We start from the raw sequence: 23103 nt of genomic DNA, 5'->3' as shown, positions 1-23103 counted from the left end.
TTTTACTACTTCTTGCAAAGCACAGAAGACTTCCTTTTAAATTTTTTTCTCTCTTCATTTCAAAAATATGTTTGTCTTAAGTATTTCCTTTTTAAATATTGAGCACCACATATGATGGTTTTATAATTTTTGCTTCAATGATCAAATATGATTTAATAAACATAATAAGGATGGGTCTACTAAATTTACCCCTATTTTCATCCAATTCAAAGTTCTTCTTTCCTTTCTGAAGTGATGAGTCTTCTTATGTTAGTGTCTTCTTTTTGTTTAGAGAACTTCCTTTAGGAATTCTTTACAGGTAGATTTGCTAGCAGAGTATTATCTTTGTTTTTCTTCGTCTGAGAATAAATGTATTTCCCCTTCATTTCTGCAAGTTGTTTTTGCTGGATAGATAATCCTTGGGTGAGAGTTCTTTACTTCAGTGCTGAAAAAATTTTCCATTTCCTACTGGCTTCCATTGTTTCAGATGTGAAATCCACTGTTATTCAAATTGGCATTTCTCTATAAATAATGCATCTTTTTTCTCTTCATGTTTTGAAGATTTTTTTCTTTGACTTTAGAATGCAGAGGTTAATTATGATGTGTCTTGGCCTAGATTTCTTGGGTTTATTCTATTTGCAGTTATTTCAATTTCTTGCATTTGTAGGTTTTTGTCATTTTCCAAATTTGAAGTTTTCTGCTATGATTCCTCTGAATACTTGTTCAGCCTCAGTGTCTTTCTTCTCTTCTTCTTTAAATTCAGTGTTATAAGTCTTGGATTTTTTGTTACTTTCCCGCAGGACCTTGAGGCTTTGCTTATTGTTTTGTTTTATTTTTTATCAATCTATCTTCTCCGTGTTGTTCAGATTGAGAAAGGTCTATTGCAGGAGTTTCTGATGTTTTGGCTTCCCTGGGCCATACTAGAAAAAGAATTGCCTTGGGCCAGAAATGAAATGCACTAACACTAACAATAGCTGATTAGCTTTTTAAAAATTGCAAAAAAAAAAAAATTTCATAGTGTTTTAAGAAAGTTTACAAATTTGTGTTGGGATGCATTCAAAGCCATCCTGGGCCACATGCAGCCTGCAGGCCATGGGTTAAACAGCTTGGTCTATTGATCTGCCCTCAAGTTCAGTGATTTTATCCTCTGTCAGCTCCACTCGACTATTGAGCCCAATCTAGCAAGTTTTGCTTTTTGCTGTTGGGTTTTTTTTTTTCTTTCTCTCTCTCTCCCTCTTTTTTAGAATGGAGTTATTATATGTTTTGGATTTATAATTTCTGAAGATATTGTGAAGATATTTATATGGTTTGGATCTGTGTCCCCACCCAAATCTCATCTCAAATTGTAATCCTCATATGTTAAGGGAGGGACCTGATGGGAAATGATTGGATCATGGGGATGGATTTTCCCCTTGCTGTTCTCATGATAGTGAGTAATTTCTCATGAGATCTGGTAGTTTGATAAGTGTCTGGCACTTTCCCTTTCTCTCTCTTTCTCTCTCCCACCGCCATGTAAGATGTACCTGCTTCCCTTTCACCTTCTGCCATGATTGTAAGTTTCCTGAGGCCACCCAACCATGCAGAACCATGAGTCAATTAAACCTCTTTTTTTATTAATCACCTAGTCTCAGTCAGTTCTTTATAGCAGTGTAAGAACAGACTAATACAGAAAATTGGTACTGGCAGAGTAGGGTACTGCTATAAAGATAATTTGAAAATGTGGAATTGACTTTGGAACTGGGTAATGGGCAGAGGTTGGAAGAGTTTTTGGAGGGCTTAGAAGAAGACAGGAAGATGTGAGAAAGTTTGAAACTTCCTAGAGACTTGTTAAATGGTTTTGACCAAAATGCTGATGGTGACGTGAACAATAAAGTCCAGGCTGAGGTGTTCCCAGATGAAGATGAGGAACTTTATTGGGAACTGGAGTAAAGATCACTTATGATAGGCTTTAGCAAAGAGACTGGCAACATTTTGTCCCTGCCCTAGAGATCTGTGGAACTTGAACTTGAGAGAGATGATTTAGGGTATCTGGCAGAGAAATTTATAAGCAGCAAAGCATTCAAGAGGTGATCTGGCTAATTCTGAAAGCATTCAGTCATATGCATTCACAAAGACATTATCTGAAACTGGAACTTTTATTTAAAAGGGAAACAGAGCATAAAAGTTTGGAAAATTTGCAGCCTGACCATGAGGTAGAAAAGCAAAACCCATTTTCTGGGGAGAAATTCAAGCCAGCCTCAGAAATTTGCATAAGTAACAAGGAACCAAATATTAGTAACCAAGACAATGGGAAAAATGTCTTCAGGGCATGTCAGAGGTCTTCATGGTAGCCCTCCCATCACAGGCTTGGATGCCTAGGAGGAAAAAATGGTTTTGTGGGCCAGGCCCAGGGCCCCTCTGTTCTGTGCAGCACCAAGACTTAGTGTCCTGCATCCCAGCCACACCAGCTCTAGCTGTAGCTAAAAGGAGCCAAGTTATAGCTTGGGCTGTTGCTTCAGTGGGTACAGGTCCCAAGCATTCATGGCTTCCATGTGGTGTTTGGCCTACAGGTCCACAGAAGAGAAGAATTGAGCTTAGGGAGCCTCTGTCTAAATTTCAGAGGATGTATGGAAATGCCTGGATGTCCAGGCCAAGTCTGCTGCAGAGGCAGAGACCTAATGGAGAACCTCTGCTAGGGCAATGCATAAGGGAATTGTGGGGTTCGAGCCCCCACACAAAGTCCCCACTGGGGCACTGCCTAGTGGAGCTGTGAGAACAGGGCCACAGTCCTCCAGACCCAAGAATGGTAGATTCATTGACAATTTGCGCCATGCACTTGTAAAAGCTGCGGGCACTCAACACCAGCCTGTGAAAGCAGCCATGTGGGCTGTACCCTGCAGAGCCATGGGGTCAGAGCTGCCCAAGGCCATGGGAGCTTGTCCCTTACATTGGCATGTCCTGGATGTGCGACATGGAGTTATCAACCCTAAAAATTTGAGACAGGTCTCAATTGAGAAAGTTTGCCAAAGTTGAGGACATACCCATGACACAGCCTCAGGAAGTCCTGATGACATGTGCCCACAGTGTTTGGAGCACAGCTTAGTTTTATACATTTTAGGGAGACATGAGACATCAGTCAATATACGTAAGAAGTACATTGGTTCAGTCTGGAAAGGTGGGACAATTTGAAGCAAAAGCAGGAAGGCTTGAAGCAGGGCCTTCCAGGTTACAGATAGGTGAGAGACTAACAGTTGCATTATTTTGAGTTTCTGATTAGCCTTTCCAAAGGAGGCAATCAGATATGCATCTATCTCAGTGAACAGAGGGGTGACTTTGAATAGAATGGGAGGCAGGTTTGCCCTAAGCAATTCCCAGCTTGACTTTTCCCTTTAGCTTAGTGATTTGAGAGCCTCAAGATTAATTTCCTTTCACAGAGTCAAAGAAGATTTTGGAGCTTTAAGATTTAATGACTGCCCCACTGGGTTTTGGACTTGCATCAGACCTTTGTTTTGGCCAATTTCTCTCATTTGGAATGGGAACGTTTACCCAATGACTGTACACCCATTATAGTAACTAACTTGGAAATAACTAACTTGTTTTTGATTTTACAGGTTCATAGGCAGAAGGGACTTGCCTTGTCTCAGATGAGACTTTGGACTTGGACTTTTGAGTTAATGCTAGAATGAGTTAAGTCTTTGGGGGACGGTTGGGAAGGCATAATTTGTTCTGAAATGTGAAAAGGTCTTGAGATTTGGGAGGGGTCAGGGGCCAAAGGATATGGCTTGTCTCTGCGTCCCCACACAAATCTGATCTAAAATTGTAATCCCCATGTGTCTAGGGAAGGACCTGGTGGGAGGTGATTGAATCATGGGGGTAGATCTCCCCCTTACTGTTTTCATAATAGTGAGTGAGTTCTCATGAGATCTAGTAGTTTGATAAGTGTCTGAAAGAAGGTGCTTCCCCCTTCTTTCTCTCTTTCTCCTGCCACCATGTAAGCCTTGCCTGCTTCCCTTTCAACTTCTGCCATAACTGTAGGTTTCCTGAGGCCCCCAAGCCATGCAGAACTGTGAGTCAATTAAAGCTCTTTTCTTTATAAATCACCCAATCTCAGGCAGTTCTTTATAGCAGTGTGAAAACAGATTAATACAGATATGTTTACGTATCTTGATTATCCTTCTTTTTTGTCAAGATTTTCTAATTTCTCATTTGTTTCAAGAGAACTCACAACTGCTTGTTGAAGCACTTTGATGGTTGCTTTAAAATCCTTATTAGATATTTCCAACCCCTAATTCATCTTGGAGTTTGTTTCTGTTGATTTTCCTGGTTCTTATGTGATTGTCAGATAAGTCCAAAAATTCTGGACTTTTTGGATATTATGTTCTGAAACCCTGCAATCTATTTAATCTTTTTCAGTTTTTCAGGCAGTTCTCCTGTTGAGGTATTATATGAGTTCTAGGTTGTTGAGTATTTTCAGCTACCCTGTTGGCCCCAATCACATAACAGAACAGAAGCAGAGAGGGTGAAGCCCCCTTCTGGACCATCTCATTAAGTCTCACTGCTGCAGGGTGGGAATGGTCAGCTTTATGCACCGATGGACCCAGCTAACAAAATCATGGTAGAACAATCCAAACACTACCTGCGTCAGCTGTGTATAGAATGCAGGATTCATACTCAATCTCACCAACACTTCACCTGCAGTAAAATGGGATCACTGTCACCTACCTCTGCCAGGAGAGGGAAAGAAGACCAGCTTCCTGCTCAGCCAGGCTGACAATATCCAGAGGAATAACTACAGCATGCCGCCTGCTTCCAAGGGTGGAGGAAAGGGAGTATGGAAGATCAACTTTCTGTTCAGCTCTGCTGAATCTACAAGAACTGAGGAGTATTGTTCCTGTTCATATTTGACTGACATAGACAAGTATTGCCAAAAATATTTTCTGATGCTAGGCCACCCTTTTCTAGAACATTGACTGAAGAAAATAGGCATTTCTTGTAGCTTCTTTTTCTTTTTTTTCTGTGCCTGCTGGTGGTTCTGGATCTGAGGCTTCTTCTTCACTCTGTCTGGGAGACATACATGAGAGGCAATAAGAAAACCCAGAAAATTCACTGCTGTGTTGTTCCTGAAGTCCTGATATTTCTGGACAGCCCAGATTCTTTCTAAATGTCAAATAATTTCTATGTGGATTATTGTGTTAAGTCTAGGGGGTCTTGGTTGTAAGAAAGAGAACTTGGGGAAATGGGGAAACTCCACTTTGACAGAAACAGGTTCATGAGAAGTTATTTTTAAGTGCAATGTTTTTACTCTCAGGTGGCTATGCCCCCCACACGACCCCATGGATGAGTGCCTCTGGAGTTGCTGTTCCTCTAAATACTTGTCAAAGATCAGGACACAAGCAGTACTGTCTTGGGACCACCCCATCAACAGAGCACAACAGAAAAGTGAAGACATGCATTTCTTCCCCGTGTTAGCTGACAAGCTCTATGGGAATCCACTCATTAATGGTGATCCTGGTCAGAGCAGTCCATGCCCAGGGGAGCCTTGAACATCCAGCATGACAGTGCTGGCAGGACTGTAGATTACAGACTGGCAGAGAATAAAACTCACGCCAATGTGCTCAGTAATATCAGACTTTTAGGGAGCATGTATCACCCCTAAAACATCAAAACATACCTGAAAGCAAAGTTCTTGAAAGCTGAAGGGCTTGTGTCAACCATGACTACTTATTTTGAAAGGTAGCTTAAGACAGCACAAGCTTATGTTATATAATATTCCTAAAGTTATTGTATTTTAGTCTTCAATATACTAAATCAAATACAGTACATAGGTTACCAGTCTCTTCATAACTCAACAGATGTAGCAAAGATCCAATTTCTCAGCTCTATTTCAGTGATTGGTTGAATTTAAGTTTCTACCTAGTATTTCCAAGTGCCGTTTTTTGAATTGTTGCTGAAACATAATACAAGGAAATATGTAACAGTGAGCATGTGAGATAATAAAGATATTTTCACTTACCTGATTTTGTAACTCTTGAATACTGGGCTATTTCATTGTGGTAGTATAGTCTTCTGGCAAAATGTGGTCTCTGATTATTTATATGGACAAATTAGAATATTGTGTTCTCTAATCTTCATTTCTAAATATATCCCCACACTACTTTTCTGCCTAAATTCTCTTATCTTATTAGGCCCCTAATCCATACATCCCTCTACCTATAGTTAGTATGGCAGATTGCATTTTTCAAAAGACAGACCACAGAAGTATTTCTGGTTCCATATGCTTTCCCAGAATCTTTCCACTCCCTGTCAAGAGGTGGAGTCTATTTACCTTGCTCTTAAATCTCAGCAGATTTTGCAACCACTTTGATGAATAGAATGTGACATAAGTGATGCCATAACCTCTGAGTCTAGGTTATAAAGGATGGCCTGGCTCCCACTTGGCCCACTCAGGATGCCTGCTCTTGGCTATTTAACACTGGTTTTTGCCATTGGGCTTTTCTGTAACATTCCTTATCTGTGCATCTCACTGGCATTCACTTAGTCCATGAGAAATACATAGGGCCCGCACTTGTAAATATTTTAGCTGTAAAAAAACTTTCTAGTCTAAACATTCCAGATTTGTTTTTTGTGTCTCGAACATCTCTGTTTCATCTCTATAACAATAGCGGTTAACGAAAGCGATGATAATTCCCTTCAACAAACAATTACTGAGCATCAAATTATGTGTAAGACAGTATGCCCTCGGTTTTTTATTCACACAGAGTAGAAAAAATTAGAGACAGAGAGAGTAGCCCCTAAGACCCTTTCAGGTCTAGGGCTTCAGTGGCTCTTCTGAATAAGTCTGAGTGTGAAGAACAGCCTAAAGCAGCCACACACCCTGGGGAGAGACCCACAGCAAGAGCTTGGCATCAACAGTCCTAGTCAGGAATCCTGGTTCTGTCATTTTCTAACACTCTGGCACCCAAATAACCCATTTGACCTTAATTTCTTGCTTCTCATAGCCTTGGTTTCTACTTTTATGAAATAGGAATATTATTAACTACCTTCTAGATTTTTCCTGATGGAAAATGGGATAAGATATATTCAGCACTTAGCAGAACATTTAGCTAGAGCTAGTTCGTTTCAGTCTAGCTGCGTGCTCAGTGTTTGGAAAGGATACAATATTAACGGAAAGTCCCATCTGAGGGGATAATGTCAGGAAACAGAAAATCAGGTCAGGAATCTGACAACTGATATGGATAGTGGGGCATCAAGGGGCATGGTTGCAGGTTGGCAAACAGAACAAAACGGAATTGAGTTGAAACAGAAGACCCTGAGCAAAGGAGGGTGTAAGAGGTGCTCTTGGAGTGGATTAGTGCCAGGATTGATGTGTGCTGATAAAAATTATAATGTTGCACGATAGTAAGAATAGAAAGACGTAGGAAGGAGGTTGGTGCTATTTATCGTAAGCTGAAAAAAGTAGGCTCTAGAGCTGTCCAATAGAACTTTATTTGATGATGAAAATGTTCTATTCTACACTGTCCAATATAGTAACTACTAGCCACTCATTATGTGACAAATTCAACTTAGAAACTGAATTTTTTTTGCATTTACTTTTAATTAATTTTAACTTAAATAGCCACTATGACTAGTGACTACTATATCAGGCAGCACAATTCTCTGAGTCAGACTGCCCTGGGTTCATAAACTGTCTGCTTCCTTTGGTAGCTGTGTAACTTTAGAAAACTTATTCAACCTTGCTGAGCCCTGGTTTTCTCATCTGTAAAATAATCTTTTAATATTTTCAAAGCTACTGAGAGGTTAAAATGAAATACATAAATTCAGTGGCTGGCACACAAAGAGGAGTCAATAAATGTGAGTTATTCATAATTTTATAAATGCATTAATTATGTCATTGTATCTCAGGAAAAACAATGAGGCAGGTGAAACAGATTTTATTTTTTTTAATTTTTAATTTTATAAGTTATTGGGGAACAGGTGGTGTTTGGTTACATGAGTAAGTTCTTTGGTGGTGATTTGTGAGGTTTTGGTGCACCCATCTCCTGAACAATATACACTGCACCCAATTTGTGGTCTTTTATCACTCACCCCCTTCTCACCCTTTCCACCTTAGTCCCCCAAATCCATTGCATTATTCTTATGCCTTTGCATCCTCATAGCCTCGCTCCCACTTACGAGTGAGAACATATGATGTTTGGCTTTCCATTCCTGAGTTACTTCACTTAGAATAATAGTCTTCAATCTCATTCAGGTCGCTGTGAATGCCATTAATTCATTCCTTTTTATGGTTGAGTAGTATTCCATCATATATATATCACCTTATATATATATACACACACACACACACACCCCACAGTTTCTTCATCCACTCATTGATTCATGAGCATTTCCGTTGGTTCCAAGTCTTTGCAATTGCAAATCGTAATGTTACAAACATGTGTGTGCAAGAATCTTTTTTCATATAATGACATTTTTTCCTCTGAGTAGATACCCAATAGTGGGATTGCTGTAGTTTACTTTTAGTTCTTTAAGGAATCTCCACACTGTTTTGCATAGTGGCTGTACTAGAGTAGATTCCCACCAGCAGTGTAGAAGTGTTCCCTGTTCACCGCAGACATGCCAGCATCTACTACTTCCTATTTTTTAATTATGGCCATTCTTGCAGGAGTAAGGTGGTAGCACATTGTGGTTTTGATTTGCATTTCCCTGATCATTAGTAATGTTGAGCATTTTTTATATGTTTGTTGGCCATTTATATATCTTCTTTTAAGAATTGTCTATTCATGTCCTTAGCCCACCTTTTACCGGGATTGTTTGATTTTTTCTTGATAATTACTTTAGGTTCATTGTAGATTCTGGATACCAGTCCTTTCTCAGGTGTACAGATTGTGAAGATTTTCTCCCACTCTGGGTGGGTTGTCTGTTTACTCTGCTGACTGTTCCTTCAGCCGTGCAAGAGCTTTTTAGTTTAATTAAGTCCCAGCTACTTATCTTTGTTTTTATTGCATTTGCTTTTGGGCTCTTGATCATAAAATCCTTACCTAAGCCAATGTTTAGAAGGGTTTTTCCAATGTTATCTTCTAGAATTTTTATAGTTTCAGGTCATAGATTTAAGTCCTTGAACCATCTTGAGTTGATTTTTGTGTAAGGTGAGAGACGAGGATCCAGTTTCATTCTTCTACATGTGTTTTGCCAATTATCCCAGCACCATTTGTTGAATAGGGTGTCCTTTCCCCACTTTATGTTTTTGTTTGCTATAAGTATTTGGGTTTATTTCTGGATTCTCTATTCTGTTCCATTGATCTATGTGCCATTTTTTTTTTTTTTTTTTTGAGACGGAGTCTCGCTCTCTCACCCAGGCTGGAGTGCAGTGGCGCGATCTCGGCTCACTGCAAGCTCCGCCTCCTGGGTTCACGCCATTCTCCTGCCTCAGCCTCTCCGAGTAGCTGGCACTACAGGCGCCCGCCACCATGCCCGGCTAATTTTTTGTATTTTTAGTAGAGACGGGGTTTCACCGTGGTCTCGATCTCCTGACCTCTTGATCCGCCCGCCTCGGCCTCCCAAAGTGCTGGGATTACAAGCGTGAGCCACCGTGCCCGGCCTATGTGCCTATTTTTATATCAGAACCATGCTATTTTGGTAACTATGGCCTTATAATATAACTTGAAATCAGGTAATGTGATGCCTCCAATTTTGTTCTTTTTGCTTAGTCTTGCTTTGGCTATGCTTTGGTTCTATATAAATTCTAAGATCTTTTTTTCTAGTTCTGTGAAGAATGGTGGTGGTATTTTGATGGGAATTGCATTGAATTTGTAGATTGTTTTTGGCAGTATGGTCATTTTCACAATATTGATTCTACCTATTCATAAGCATGGGAAGTGTTTCCGTTTGTTTGTGTATGTGTTTTTCAGCGGTGTTTTATAGTTATTCTTACAGAGGTTTTTCATCTCCTTGATTAGGTATATTCCTAAGTATTTTATTTTTGGGTAGTTATTGTAAACGGGGTTGAGTTCTTGATTTGATTCTCAGCTTGGTCGCTGTTGGTGTATAGAAGAGCTACTGATTTGTGTACATTAATTTTGTATCCAGAAACTTTCCTGAATTCTTTTATCAGTTCTAGGAGCTTTCTGGAGGAGTCTTCAGGGATTTTTAGATAAACAATCATATCATCAGCAAACAGTGACAGCTTGACTTACTCCTTACTGATTTAGATGCCCTTTATTTCTTTCTCTTGTCTGATTGCTCTGCCTAGGACTTTTAGTACTACGTTGAAGAGGAGTGGTGAGAATGGGCATCCTTGTCTTTTTCCAATTCTCAGAGATAATGCTTTCAACTTTTCCCCATTCAGTATTATGTTGGCTGTGAGTTTGTCATAGATGGCTTCTACTTCATTAAGCTATGTCTCTTCTATGCCGATTTTGCTGAGGTTTTTTAAATCATAAAGGGATGCTGTATTTAGTCAAATGCTTTTCCTGTGTCTATTGAGATGATCATGTGATTTTTGTTTTTAATTCTGTTTATGTGGTGTATCACATTTATTGACTTGTATATGTTAAACCATCCCTGCATCCCTGCCATAAAGCCCACTTGATCATTTGGATTATATTTTTGATATGTTGTTGGATTCAGTTAGCTAGCATTTGGTTAAGGATTTTACCATCTATGTTCATCAGGGACATTGGTCTGTAGTTTTATTTTTGGGTTATATTCTTTCCTGGTTTTGGTATTAGATTGATACTGGCATCACAGAATGGCTTAGGGAGGATTCCCTCTTTCTCTATCTTGTGGAATAGTGTCAATAGGATTGTTACCAATTCTTCTTTGAAGGTCTGGTAAAATTCTGCCGTGAATCTGTCTGAGGCTGGACTTTTTTGTTGGTAATTTTTAAATTACCATTTCAATCTTGCTGCTTGTTATTTGTCTGTTCAGGGTCTCTAATTCTTCCTGATTTAAGCTAGGTGGGTTGTATTTTTCCTGGAACTTATCCATCTCCTGTAGGTTTTCTAGTTTATGCACATAAAGATGTTCATAGTAGCCTTGAATGATCTTTTGTATTTCTGTGGTCAGTTGTAATATGTGCCATTTCTTTTCTAATTGAGCTTATTTGGATTTTCTCTCTTCTTTTCTTGGTTAATATTGCTAATTGTCTATCAATTTTATTTATCTTTTCAAATAACCAGTTTTTTTGTTTCATTTATTTTTTGTATTTTTTTGTTATTGTTTGTTTAGTTGGTTGTTTCAATTTCATTTAATTCTGTTCTGATCTTGGTTATTTCCTTTCTTCTACTGGGTTTGGGTTTGGTTTGTTCTTGTTTCTCTAATTCCTTGAGGTATGACCTTACATTGTCCTGCTTGTGTTCTTTCAGACTTTTTCGTATAGGCATTTAGGGCTATGAACTTTCCTCTTAGCACCGCCTTTGCTGTATCCCAGACGTTTTGATAGGTTGTGTCACTATTGTTGTTGTTCAAATAATTTTTTAATTTCCATCTTGATTTCATTGTTTACCCGATGATCATTCAGTAACAGGTTACTTCATTTTCATGTATTTGTCTGGTTTTGAAGGTTCTTTTGGAGTTGATTTCCAGTTTTATTCCACTGTGGTCTGAGAGAATGCTTTATATAATTTCAGTTTTCTGAAATTTATTGAGACTTGTTTTGTGGCTTATCATATGGTCTACACTGGAGAAAGTTCAATGCGCTGATGAACATAATATATATTCTGTGGTTGTTGGGTAGAATGTTCTGTAAAAATCTGTTAAGTCCATTTATTCCAGAGTATAGTTTAAGTCCATTATTTCTTTGTTGACTTTCTGCCTTGATGACCTGTCTAGTGCTGTCAGTGGAGTATTGAAGTCCCCCACTATTATTGTGTTGCTGTCTACCTCAATTCTTAAGTCTAGTAGTAATTGTTTTATAAATTTGGGAATTCCAGTGTTAGGTGCAAATATATTTAGGATTGTTATATTTTCCTGTTGGCCAAGGCCTTTTATCAATATATAATGTCCCTTTTTGTCTTTTTTAAGTGCTGTTGCTTTGAAGTTTGCTTTGTCTGATATAAGAATAGCTATTCCTGCACATTTTTGTGTCCATTTGCATGGAATGTCTTTTTCCACCACTTTACCTTGCGTTTTTGAGTCCTTATGTGTTAAGTGAGTCTCTTAAGGGCAGCAGATACTTGATTGGTGAATTCTTATCCATTCTGCAATTCTGTATCTTTAAGTGGAGGATTTAGGCCATTTACATTCAACCTTAGTATTGAGATGTGAGGTACCATTTCATTCATCATGCTATTTGATGCCTGTATACCTTGGTTTTTTATTTTTTTAATTCTATTTTTGTTTTATAGGTCCTTTAAAGATGTTTCATAGATGCTTTAAAGAGGTTCTATTTAGATGTGTTTCCAGGATTTGTTTCAAGATTTAGAGCTCCTTTTAGCAGTTCTTGTAGTGCTGGCTTGGTAGTGGTAAATTCTGTCAGCATTTGTTTGTCTGAAAAAGACTGTATCTTTCCTTCGTTTATGAAGCTTAGTTTCACTAGATACAAAATTCTTTGCTGATAATTGTTTTGTTTAAGGAAGCTGAAGATAGGGTCCCAATCCTTTCTAGCTTGTGGAGTTTCTGCTGAGAAATCTGCTTTTAATCTGGTAGGTTTTCCTTTATAGCTTACCTGGTGCTTTTGTCTCACAGCTATTAAGATTCTTTCTTTCATCTTAACTTTAGATAACCTGATGACAATGTGCCTAGATGATGATCTTTTTGCAATGAATTTTCCAGGTGTCCTTTGAGCTTCTTGTATTTGGATATCTAGGTCTCTGGCAAGGCCAGGGAAGTTTTCCTTGATTATTCCCTCAAATATATTTTCCAAACTTTTAGATTTCTCTTCTTCCTCAGGAATGCCAATTATTCTTAGGTTTGGTTGTTTAACATAATCCTAGACTTCTCGGAGGCTTTGTTCATATTTTCTTGTTCTTTTTTGCCTTTGTTGGATTGGGTTAATTGGAAAACCTTGTCTTCGAGCTCTGAAGTTCTTTATTCTGCTTGTTCAGTTCTACTGTTGAGACTTTCAGGAGTATTTTGCATTTCTATAAGTGTGCTCACCGTTTCCTGAAGTTTTTATTGTTTTTTATTTATGCTATTTCATTAAAAATTTCTCCCTTCGTGTCTTGTACCTTTTTTTTTTTTTTTTTTTTTTTGGCTTCTTTACATTGGGCTTTGTCTTTCTCTGATGCCTCTCTGATTACCTCAATAACTAACCTTCTGAATTCTTTTTCAGGTAAATTGGGAATTTCTTCTTGGTATGGATCCACTGCAGGTAAGCTAGTGTGATATTTTGGGGGTGTTAAATAACCTTGTTTTGACATATTACCAGAGTTGGTTTTCTGGTTCTTTCTCATTTGGGTAGATTCTGTCAGAGAGACAGTCTAGGGCTCAAGGCTGTTCAGATTCTTTTGTCCCACAAGATGTTCCCTTGCCGTAGTACTGTCCCCCTTTTCCTAGGGATGTGGCTTCCTGAAAGCCAAGCTGTATTGATTGTTGTCTCTCTTCTGGATCTAGCCACTCAGCAAGTCTATCAGGCTCTGGGCTGGTAGTGGGGTTGTTTGCACAGAGCCCTGTGATGTAAACCATCTGTGGGTCTCTCAGCCATGGGTACCAGCACCTGTTCCAGTGGAGAGGGCAGGGCAGTGAAATGGACTCTGTGAGGATCTTTAGCTTTGGTTGTTTAATGTACTATTTTTGTGCTGATTGGCCTTCTGCCAGCAGGTGGCACTTTCAAGGAAGCATTAGCTATGGTAGTATGGAGAGGATCAGTTGATAGTCTAGGCCCTAGAACTCCCAAGAGTATACACACTTTTTCTTCAGCTACCAGGGTGGGTAGGGAAGGACCATTAGGTGGGGACAGGGCTAGGCATGTCTGAGCTCAGACTCTTCTTGAACGGGTCTTGCTGCGTCTGCTGTGTGGTATGAGGGTGAGGTTCTCAGGTCAATGCAATTATGTTCCTAGGAGGATTATGGCTGCCTCTACTGTGTCATGCAGGTTGTCGGGGAAGTGGGGGAAATCTGGCCTCACCCAGCTCCCACACAACTCAAAGGGCCAGTCTCACTCCCTCCATGCTCCCACCGACAGCACCAAGTCTGTTTCCAGGCAGTGGGTGAGCAAAGCTGAGAATGTGCCCTGGGTTACATACCCCCAGCTGTGAAAGCAAGTAGGGCTTTCATGCTTCCCCTACCTGTGAAGTTTGCACACCAGATTCATGTCTTCCCCTGAGTTCTGGCCAGGAGACTTCTCGATCAGTTCAAATTGTTACAAAGTTCAGCTGGAGATTTCCTTCTCCCTGTGGCCTTTTCCCAGTACCTCTAGCAACCATCCCCAAAGACCCCTGTGAGGCGAGGAAGAAATGGCTTCCCAGGGGACCCAGTGAGCCCATGGGGATTCTCCTGCTGCTTCCTCTACCCCCGAATTTCACTTGGCTCTCTAAATTGACTCAGCTCCAGGTAAGGTCAGAATCTTCTCCCATGATCCAGACCTTCCGTTTCCCCAGTGAAGATGTATGTTCAGGGGCAGACGATCCCCCTTTCTCACTTCCATAGTTTAGGCATTCACAGTATTTGAGGTGTCTGCCAGGTCCTGCAGGAGCAATCTGCTTCCTTCAGAGGGTCTGTGGGTTTTCTTGGCTTTCCTGATTTATTCCTGCAGTTGTTCTGGAGCAGAAGTTCACAATACAAGCCTCTATAGCACATACTGCTCTGTCCGTCCATCTAATCCTGCCTGTCGTCCACCATGCGAAACAGATTTTATTATATCAATTCTGTTATGGACAAGGTACAGAATAAGTGCCTTACCTGAAGGGCAGAGGCATATGTCCATCAAGTAGTGTTCAATTACTTGTTTTCTGGGTGCTCAGGATCTAAGCAATGCTGTGCCAAGCCCAATCAGGGCTACAAGAGACACATGCAATGCAGATCAGTTCTCAAGCTGTTTAGTGTCCAATGGCAAGATGAACCCCATGCATGGGAAAAAAGAAGAAATCAATGCTTTGTCCAGTGATGTGGGTCGGACCATGCTGTAGCAATGGCTCAGCAACATCCACACAGCTTAGGGCTTTGGAAAAGATCCAGCCACTCAATTCACTCACTCACGGGAATTGAGCCAGGTTTTTCACATTTAATTACTTCTTAAATGCCCATACCAATCCTTAACTAACACTACTACTGTCTATGTTCTACAGTTGAGCAAACCAAGAATTTGATGAATTAAATAATTTGACCTAGGACATTGTCAGGTCTAGGATTTAATTTTCTCAACTTACAAGTTAATAAATTAGCCTATTACTGTTTCATGGATGCTGGCAAAAGACACAAGACTCCTGGGTCAGAGGCAAAGAACTTTATTATTCACAGCACAGCAAGCAGCACAATTTGTACTGCTTCCCCTTTCCCCCAAGGCTCTCCATGGGTCAGATGAATGTGAAGCATGCAGTGCATTTGCCTCACACCTGAGGAACACTGTGCTTTGGAAATCCACCATGTTGTAGCAAGCAGAAAGCAAACTTGCTCTTGGTCTCTAATAGATTCATTACCACATCCCTGAAGGTTGTTCAAGGAAAATACAATCCTGAGAAATGGCCTAGGTAGAGAGTAGGCAGAGCTTTGCATTTTGGACCTACCCAGCTAGATGGTGTAGGGACACTCAGGGCCTGTGCTTGGTTGCCTCCCCTAACAGTACCAAGCTAAGAAGTGATGAAGGTTTTTTGACTTTAAATTCCCACATGCTCCACTGTAATCTGGTGCCTACTAAACATGGAACCAAGCTCAATAGCCCTGCCCTCTGATCCTATTGGAGTGCTCTTGACATCATCATGTTCCAGTGAAATTTACATTACCATGATTAGTTTAAGGGGAGCTGTATCCTTTACCTGACATTTAAGCAATCTACATATATTATTTCTAGCAATCATTAAAATATGTATGATTTTATATAAGATGCAGAGGAAATAAGTGTCTTGCCCAAGGAAAGATAGAAACTTTGCCTCTAAGAAAACATTTTAATTTATGTTTTCTGTATCTTTGTTATCTTTCTGTACTTTTTTCTTCCTCCCTTATTGTACTATCAGCTCGCTCTCTCACAAGAGAATGTGACTCTCCACAGTTGTCAGTGTCGATAAGTCAAATCTCTGACATGAGTCCATTTCCCTATTTGTCCAACATTAAGCCTAATGATACCAAGCCCAGAAACAATTAATACTGCTCAGCTTTCCTTTTTTAAATTTTTTTGTGGAAGCTTGATGAGTTACATGACAGGCTAGCAATTTAAAAAAAAAAAAGGAAAGTCAACTCAAAAAAAAGAGGATAAATCATTCTAGAAAAAAATTCAGCTAAAACTGAGCAATTTTTATAGCATTTAGAGGATCCTTTACTCTCATTAAACAGAGTATAAATTATCAAATGTGATGGATTTCTTGGAATGAAAAGTCATTTTATGGTTCTAAAAACATAAAAAAATCATATTATGTGCCACAAAGTACAAAAGAATATCTTTTTTAGTCTTTACTACCTTCAGAGAGAATCTTCTGATGCTTTCTACTGGGGCTTTCCAAGGCGTTTTACCAAATCTGTGCAGAATCTCTTAACTCCTGCTTTCCACATGGGTCCCAAATGAGCATCCAAATAGTCGTCACAGTCTTAATGGCACCTGGGGGGCCTAGATGATGCTTGCCGGGGCTGAGACATGACCGAGCAGGGCCGTAGCTCCTGGAGTCATTTCCTGCTGAGCACTTCACTGCAAATTATACAGAGGGTCGATGGCTGTAGGAAGGCCTCTTGCTGCCATCGAAGGCCTGAATACTAAATCAAAGAACACTTTAGCATAATTTTCTAGTGACTTTTGGAATGAAGAGTGATGTCAGGAACTTTCTTAAACCTCTCCTAACTAAATTTCACTAATAAGTTGCTGTATTAAACCTCTCCCTTGTGGTGTGATAACATTTTCTTGCCTTCTACTTCAGTCTTTAAAGCAAAGAAATATTTACTTTTTAAAAAACTTTGTCTAATCTTAACTAGTGTGATTCAGGTATGACACTGTTTACTCTCACTCACTGGATTCTAAATCCTGAAGAGGAATGGAGAGAGGGCCATGATAGTTGAATATTATGTGCCAGAAGCTGTATGATCTTCATTTCTAATCCTCCCTGTATGAGGAGCTAAGTACCATTATCCTCATTTTTAGATGAGGCAACAGAGGCTCAGACAGTTGAAATACTTGCTCAAGATCAATAGTTGGAAAGTGGAGAGGCTGGGACCCCACCCTGAGGGTGTCTGACCCAGACCTGGTATACTGCTCCCATTCTGCTGCCTCACCCCTCTGCAGATAATGCTGCCTCCCTTGCTACAACCCATATGCCAGAGTGGTAATCTGTGGTCTACTTTCACAGCATTTTGTTGTCTGATTTGTATTTTAACCTCTTTACTTCATTCCCAATGGATTATCGCTGCAGAAGTTTTGTCCCAGACAAGCTGAATCTGGGATTCACAGTCAGGCTCTATCACAGGAACTGAGTACCTCTGGCCTTCAGGCATCATTTTGCACAACAGAAAGAGGTGGCAGAGGTGACCAGAGTGCAGGAGCACCTGAGAGACAAGTGGGGCCGCAGAGGGGACCCCAGGGCCTCTGTCCCACCAGCTCAGCTCCACTCAGGGGGCCTGAGTTCTGAGATGGAGAACCATTAATAGAAACAGAAGAAGTTTTCTTCATGAGGAAATGTGCAGGACACAGAACACACGCACTGTTGTTTCAGAGCCCAGGGGACCAAATGTGATACAGCAGGACAGACAAGAGTAGCTTTATAGCAGGGCCTGGGCATGGGGAAGCAGGTAGGGAGGGCAGGGGCCCATGACAGATGGAGCTGGACAATGCTTCCTAGGTAGCGAAACAGCTTTCTTCAAGGCAGGGCCAGCGGACCATGAGGAGGGGACCAGACAGGATTCACAGGGCCTGCAGGGAGCCATGCCCAGGTGTGCGTGCCATCCACAGGCCTCTTAGACAAACCAAAGACAGAGCAGGGGCTTTGTTGCTCAGCTACAGGACACAAGCCAGGAAATCTTGAAAATCAATATTATTTTAACAGCATTTGCTGCTTCAAGCCAAAGAAACTCAGTTTGTGCAACTGAAGACACACGCCATGACTTTAGATGGGAGCATATTTTAATTTGTTTTAACTTAGGAAAAGGCTAAATTAGGTTTCATTATGATAATACCCCATCTGGAAACCACACAAATCACAGACTCAGGGGAAAATGTCATAGAAACTGGAATATGGGGAACAGTATTCTAACAGGACACCTTATATCTACACTTAGTCTTCTCCAAAGATCTAGTGGGAAAAGAACTGTGAGCTGTAGGACCCCAAACAATTCACTAAGTGCTACAGCATCTGGCACAGTACCAGGAGTACCCAATGTATAGAAGAAAGAAATGAAGATTATAGTAATTCGCACCAGGATTTCTGCAAGTAACAAAGGGGCAGGGACTATCATTTATGCAAGAGGCAGGAAAACTTTCTGGAAAGAAGTGACTTCTGCCCAGGTGCGGTGGCTCACACCTGTAATCCCAGCACTTTGGGAGGCTGAGGTGGGTGGATCACTTGAGGTTAGGAGTTCGAAACCAGCCTGGCCAACATGGTGAAACCCCATCTCTACTAAAAAAAAAAAAAAGCTGGGCGTGGTAGTGCATGCCTGTAAACCCAGCTACTTGGGAGGCTAAGACAGGAGAATTGCTTTAACCCAGGAGGCGGAGGTTTCAGTGAGCCGAGATCACATCACTGCACTCCAGCCTGGGCGACAGGCAAGACTCCTTCTCAAACAAACAAAAAAAGAAGTGACTTCTGACATTGTTACTTGGAATATGTCAGAGCTGGTCAAGCAGTATAGAGAGAAAGATGAGATGCCACACATGGTACACTCTCCAATAAAAGCAAAACTTGTGGATACTGAAACAAGTAATTTCAGCTGTAACTTCAAAATCATGTCGTTATGAAAATCAAGAAAAATGACACTTGACTCTTTCATTCATCTTACAGTCACTGGCCATGCACTGATCATTTAGTGGTTAGTAGTGTGTAGGCTGTGGGGAGGAACCCAGCCCCATCCTCAGTGCACTCTAAAATGTGGGAGCAACTCTGCTGCATCGGTAAATGCAACAGGTAACTCCTGCTAGGTGTGGGTGTAGCTGCCAACAAGGAATTAATACGAGTCTAATCATTTACTCCGTGTGCAGCACAGAGCCAAATTCTATGGGAAACACTAAAGAAATGTAGACATGGTGCCTGCCCTCAAAGGGATTACTGGATTGCTGTCTACATGGGCAGTTGCAGAGGAAATGCACATAATTTTAAGTGCAATCTCTCGTCCATAAAACCAGCCTGGAAATGGAAGCTCTCACTGAGGGTCATTTTAAAAGGCATTTAATCTTCCAAAATTTCAAAGTTATTATTTACAAAGAATGAAAAGTCTTCAGTCCATTAGATAGTTCTCTAGTCATATTGCGAGGACATTTGGCAGCTGCTAATATGATTTTAAAATCCTAGGTCTATATCTGACAGATAAGCAGGAAAAGAGTAAGTCAGAAAAGCTAGAAATTCCTGGTCAGGGAAAATAAAAAAATTAAAAAAAAAAGTGAAGCAGATTGGAAAATGAATTGTTCTGATGAAAAAGCGCATTCTGAACTGAGAAAGTTTCCCAAATGTTGCCAAGGTAAGTGAACTGTAATTTGGACCACACAAACCAGATGTGCACAATATCACCAATTCCTCTGCATCTTTTCCTCTTTTGCCACTGATACTGCACACTTTAAAAGTTTTCACCTTAAATCAGAGGACTTTTCTCATCAGAAAACATGTCGGATTTTATACTACCAGAGAAAAGGAAAGGCTCACTCTATAGATAAATTTTCTGGAACAAATTTATTCCATAAAGCAAGGGTACTTTGCCAAGTAAAAATAATTGGCCCATTTATCTGTGATAAGCCTCATTTCATGGATCAGTATAAGATAATCCAGAACACTTGAAGTTTTACAGAATCATCATCAATAATATGAAATTCTGGCCTCTCTTTGCTTAGGTCCTGGAGGGCAGGGAGGAAATCGTCTTCAGTTCTATTCCCAGGATGTAAATTGGTGCTTGGAATATATTTGTTGAATGAATAAATCAACTAATAAGTGAGTGATGGGAGTTAGGAGCAACTTCTACTTGGAGGTGAGCATTGAAAGCAAAGTCACAAATGGATGGATTTGCCCTCTACCATGCTGGGGGAGTTCCTGGGTTCTCTCTGTTGTCTTAGATCATGAACTCTCCTTACGATTCTAAAGTTAAAGGCCTGTGGCAATCCCTGGCAGGGTACCTGGTGGTACAAGAAAGGCTTTCCATGTTCTGAAAGGCTTAGTTGCTCCACTAAGTTCCTGCCTTGGCAACTGCTTTCAGAAATATAAAAATAGGGCAAATTCCTCAACCCAGGGTCTCTTCCACGTTGTCTCGAGAAATGAGACAAAGATTGGAGGACTAAGTAGCAAAGGGGCTTATTATACAGTTGCTGCATAATACATTTTTTTTTTTTTTTATCAAAGCCCTCAAAAAGTGCTGTCTGGGCCTTCACAGGCAATGAAATGACAGCATCAGCATCAGAGACATGGAAAGGACAGAGGGCATGGAACTGGGGGAATGGCGTTTGAGGCCCTCCTCTACCACTGTTGAGGATTACTTCAATAACTTAGGTCTGGAACCAGGTTTTGTGGGCTAAGGTTTATTCTATTGTGGTGCCTCATCTTCAAATAAAAAATACAAAACGAAGTGTAAATGTGATTTTTTAAAGAATGAAAAAGGAAATCACAACAAATGACTGGAGCTGTGGACAGTCTGAACCCTTTTTCCCCTGAGATACCATAAGTGCTCACACAGAAATGCTCCCTGATGACGTCAGGCTTCCTCTCTCTACCCGGAACCCACTACAGTTCTCAGTGGCTCCCAGTGGTCATAGGAGCTCACACAAGCGAACAGCCCTGAAGTGTATGCTTCATGGTACATTTGACTTACAGCAGCCTCTTAAATTCTTGATATTCTTATGTGTAAAATTAGTCATATTTCTCAGAACATTAAGTTTTATAAGAATTAGATGAAAGAGCATATGTGAAATTTTTGTTTGCTTGAATGTTTTGTGGTAAGAATATTTAACGGGAGATCTATCCTCAACAAATTTTTAAGTACAGAATTCACATCTGTAGGCATTATGCTGTGTGGCAGATCTCTAAAACTAACTAATCTTGCATATCTGAAACATTATACCCACTGAACAAAAACAACCCATTTCCCCTGCCCCTAGTCCTTGGTAACCACCATTCTGCTCTCTGCTACTATGAGTTTGGCTTTCTTAGATTCCACAATTCCACACATAAGTGAAATTATGCAGTATTTATCCATCAATGCCTTGCTTATCTCATGTAGCCTACTGTCCTCTAGGTTACTCCGTGTTGTTGCAAATGACAGGATTTTCTTACGTTTTAAGGCTAAATAATATTCCATTTTATGAATTGTGCCAGACAGCTAATGTCTTTTGAAAAGGCTGAGTGCACGTGTGCAATGTTTTTTTGTGTAGTATAGTCCACACACGAGCATGGAAAGCACTAGCATAGAGCACAAGGTGTGAATACAGAAGGCTAAAAAGGAGTCTGCGCTGGCTGGAAAAAAATACTGTAAGAAGTTAGAAACAAGAACTTTATCCAAGAGCTAATGAAGTAGAGGGAAATGGAGAAATCAATGGCTGCAGCATAATGGTGTAATTATAAGAAAATGAATTTAGGAAATAGTTGTGACACATTATATTGTTGTCAGCCAACAGTACTTTAGCTCAGATGCTAATGAAAACATGCGTCTGACATTGGAAATTGGAGGGCATGGCCTGGTAAGAATGGAGCTTTGGGGATGTGAGCTTTGACTGGGAGATGAGAAATGGTGAGAGGACATTCTAAAGATAGAAATGGTGGGCTTCTTATACCTCTATGCAGAACTCTTGGCTCCTGGAGGGCACTCAATGGGAAAATGGCAGGGCACTCTTGGAGGGAGAGATCCAAGGGAAAGAGAGAAGCAGAGCCACAGACCCACAGCTCCATCACTGAGCTCATTCATTTGGGCAAGTTGTTGACCTTCCTAAGCACTAGAGCATCAGTTTCCTCATCTATAAAGTTGCTATATAATAATACTGGCTTTCAAGTTAGTCAATCAGCCTATCTGTCTGTCTATCTATTTTGATAGCTATACATTTAGATTATGTCCAGACTCAGAGGCTTGAGACACTCATCCTTCAGTGATTCTGCATTTTGTGCTCATATTCTATATTTGTTTCTGGTGGGTAAAAAGAAGTAAGGATGCCAAGAGAGGTGTGTGTGTGTGTGTGTGTGTGAGAGAGAGAGAGAGAGAGAGAGAAGAGATCACCCGAAGACATAAATACAGCCTTGGCTTGCTTTTGCTAACCTAGCGGATTTCTTGAAAGAAACTGTCCACATGAAAATCATGTCCTCACTCTTCCTCTTACAAACAAAGGGATTTCTTTTCTCTGATCCTCTGGTTAGTCTGGGAAAACATTTTAAGAGACAAACAGAGCCTGTTTCTGAAGTATGTCCCATCACAGCTACATTCTTCATATTTCTGCATGGATTCTTAATGGACTTTGGAATAGAGTATCTGAATGCTCAGCCAGACAATGGAGCAAACGTCTTTTTTTAAAAAAATCCCTTCTGAGATACATTCAGAATGGCCCCATTCCTCTCTGTTAGACCCTTGGTCCCCCACTCACACATGGCTTCAACGTTCACGTGTATTCAGACGTGACTGTCACCAAAATGGCATTTCCCTTTGGGTTCTACAAAATTGGTTTCAGCATATTTTTTACCAAGGAATGTGTGGTTTCCAGCCCTGGATGTGAAATGGACCTTTGGAACTGCCAGCAGATCCAGAATACGGCAAGAAGGCTCCAGTGGATCCATGTCTCTTGCCAGTTTTGCTAAAAGCCCAGGGCAAACACCACATGCTTTTCTCTCAAAGTCTTGAGGCCAGTGTGGAATGCATTTTAATTCAAATATCTAACAGAATGGTGAGGAGTTTCTA

The 23103-nt window shown here is 40.4% G+C and overlaps 1 long non-coding RNA gene across 1 annotated transcript in view; it reads right to left on the bottom strand.

Moving 5' to 3' along the window:
• Positions 1 to 4261: 4261 nt before the first annotated feature.
• LOC129472500 (uncharacterized) overlaps positions 4262 to 23103 on the bottom strand; it is a 41587-nt gene continuing 22745 nt past the window's right edge. Inside the window, exon 3 of the long non-coding RNA XR_008653962.2 lies at positions 4262 to 5019. This is a non-coding gene — a long non-coding RNA (uncharacterized lncRNA). The remainder of the gene's footprint in view (positions 5020 to 23103) is intronic.

Source organism: Symphalangus syndactylus, chromosome 22 (genome assembly GCF_028878055.3).
Source record: "Symphalangus syndactylus isolate Jambi chromosome 22, NHGRI_mSymSyn1-v2.1_pri, whole genome shotgun sequence".
NCBI lineage: Eukaryota > Metazoa > Chordata > Mammalia > Primates > Hylobatidae > Symphalangus > Symphalangus syndactylus.
The sequence above is the reverse complement of the archived record's forward strand: the minus strand, read 5'-3'. Positions and strand labels throughout refer to the sequence as shown.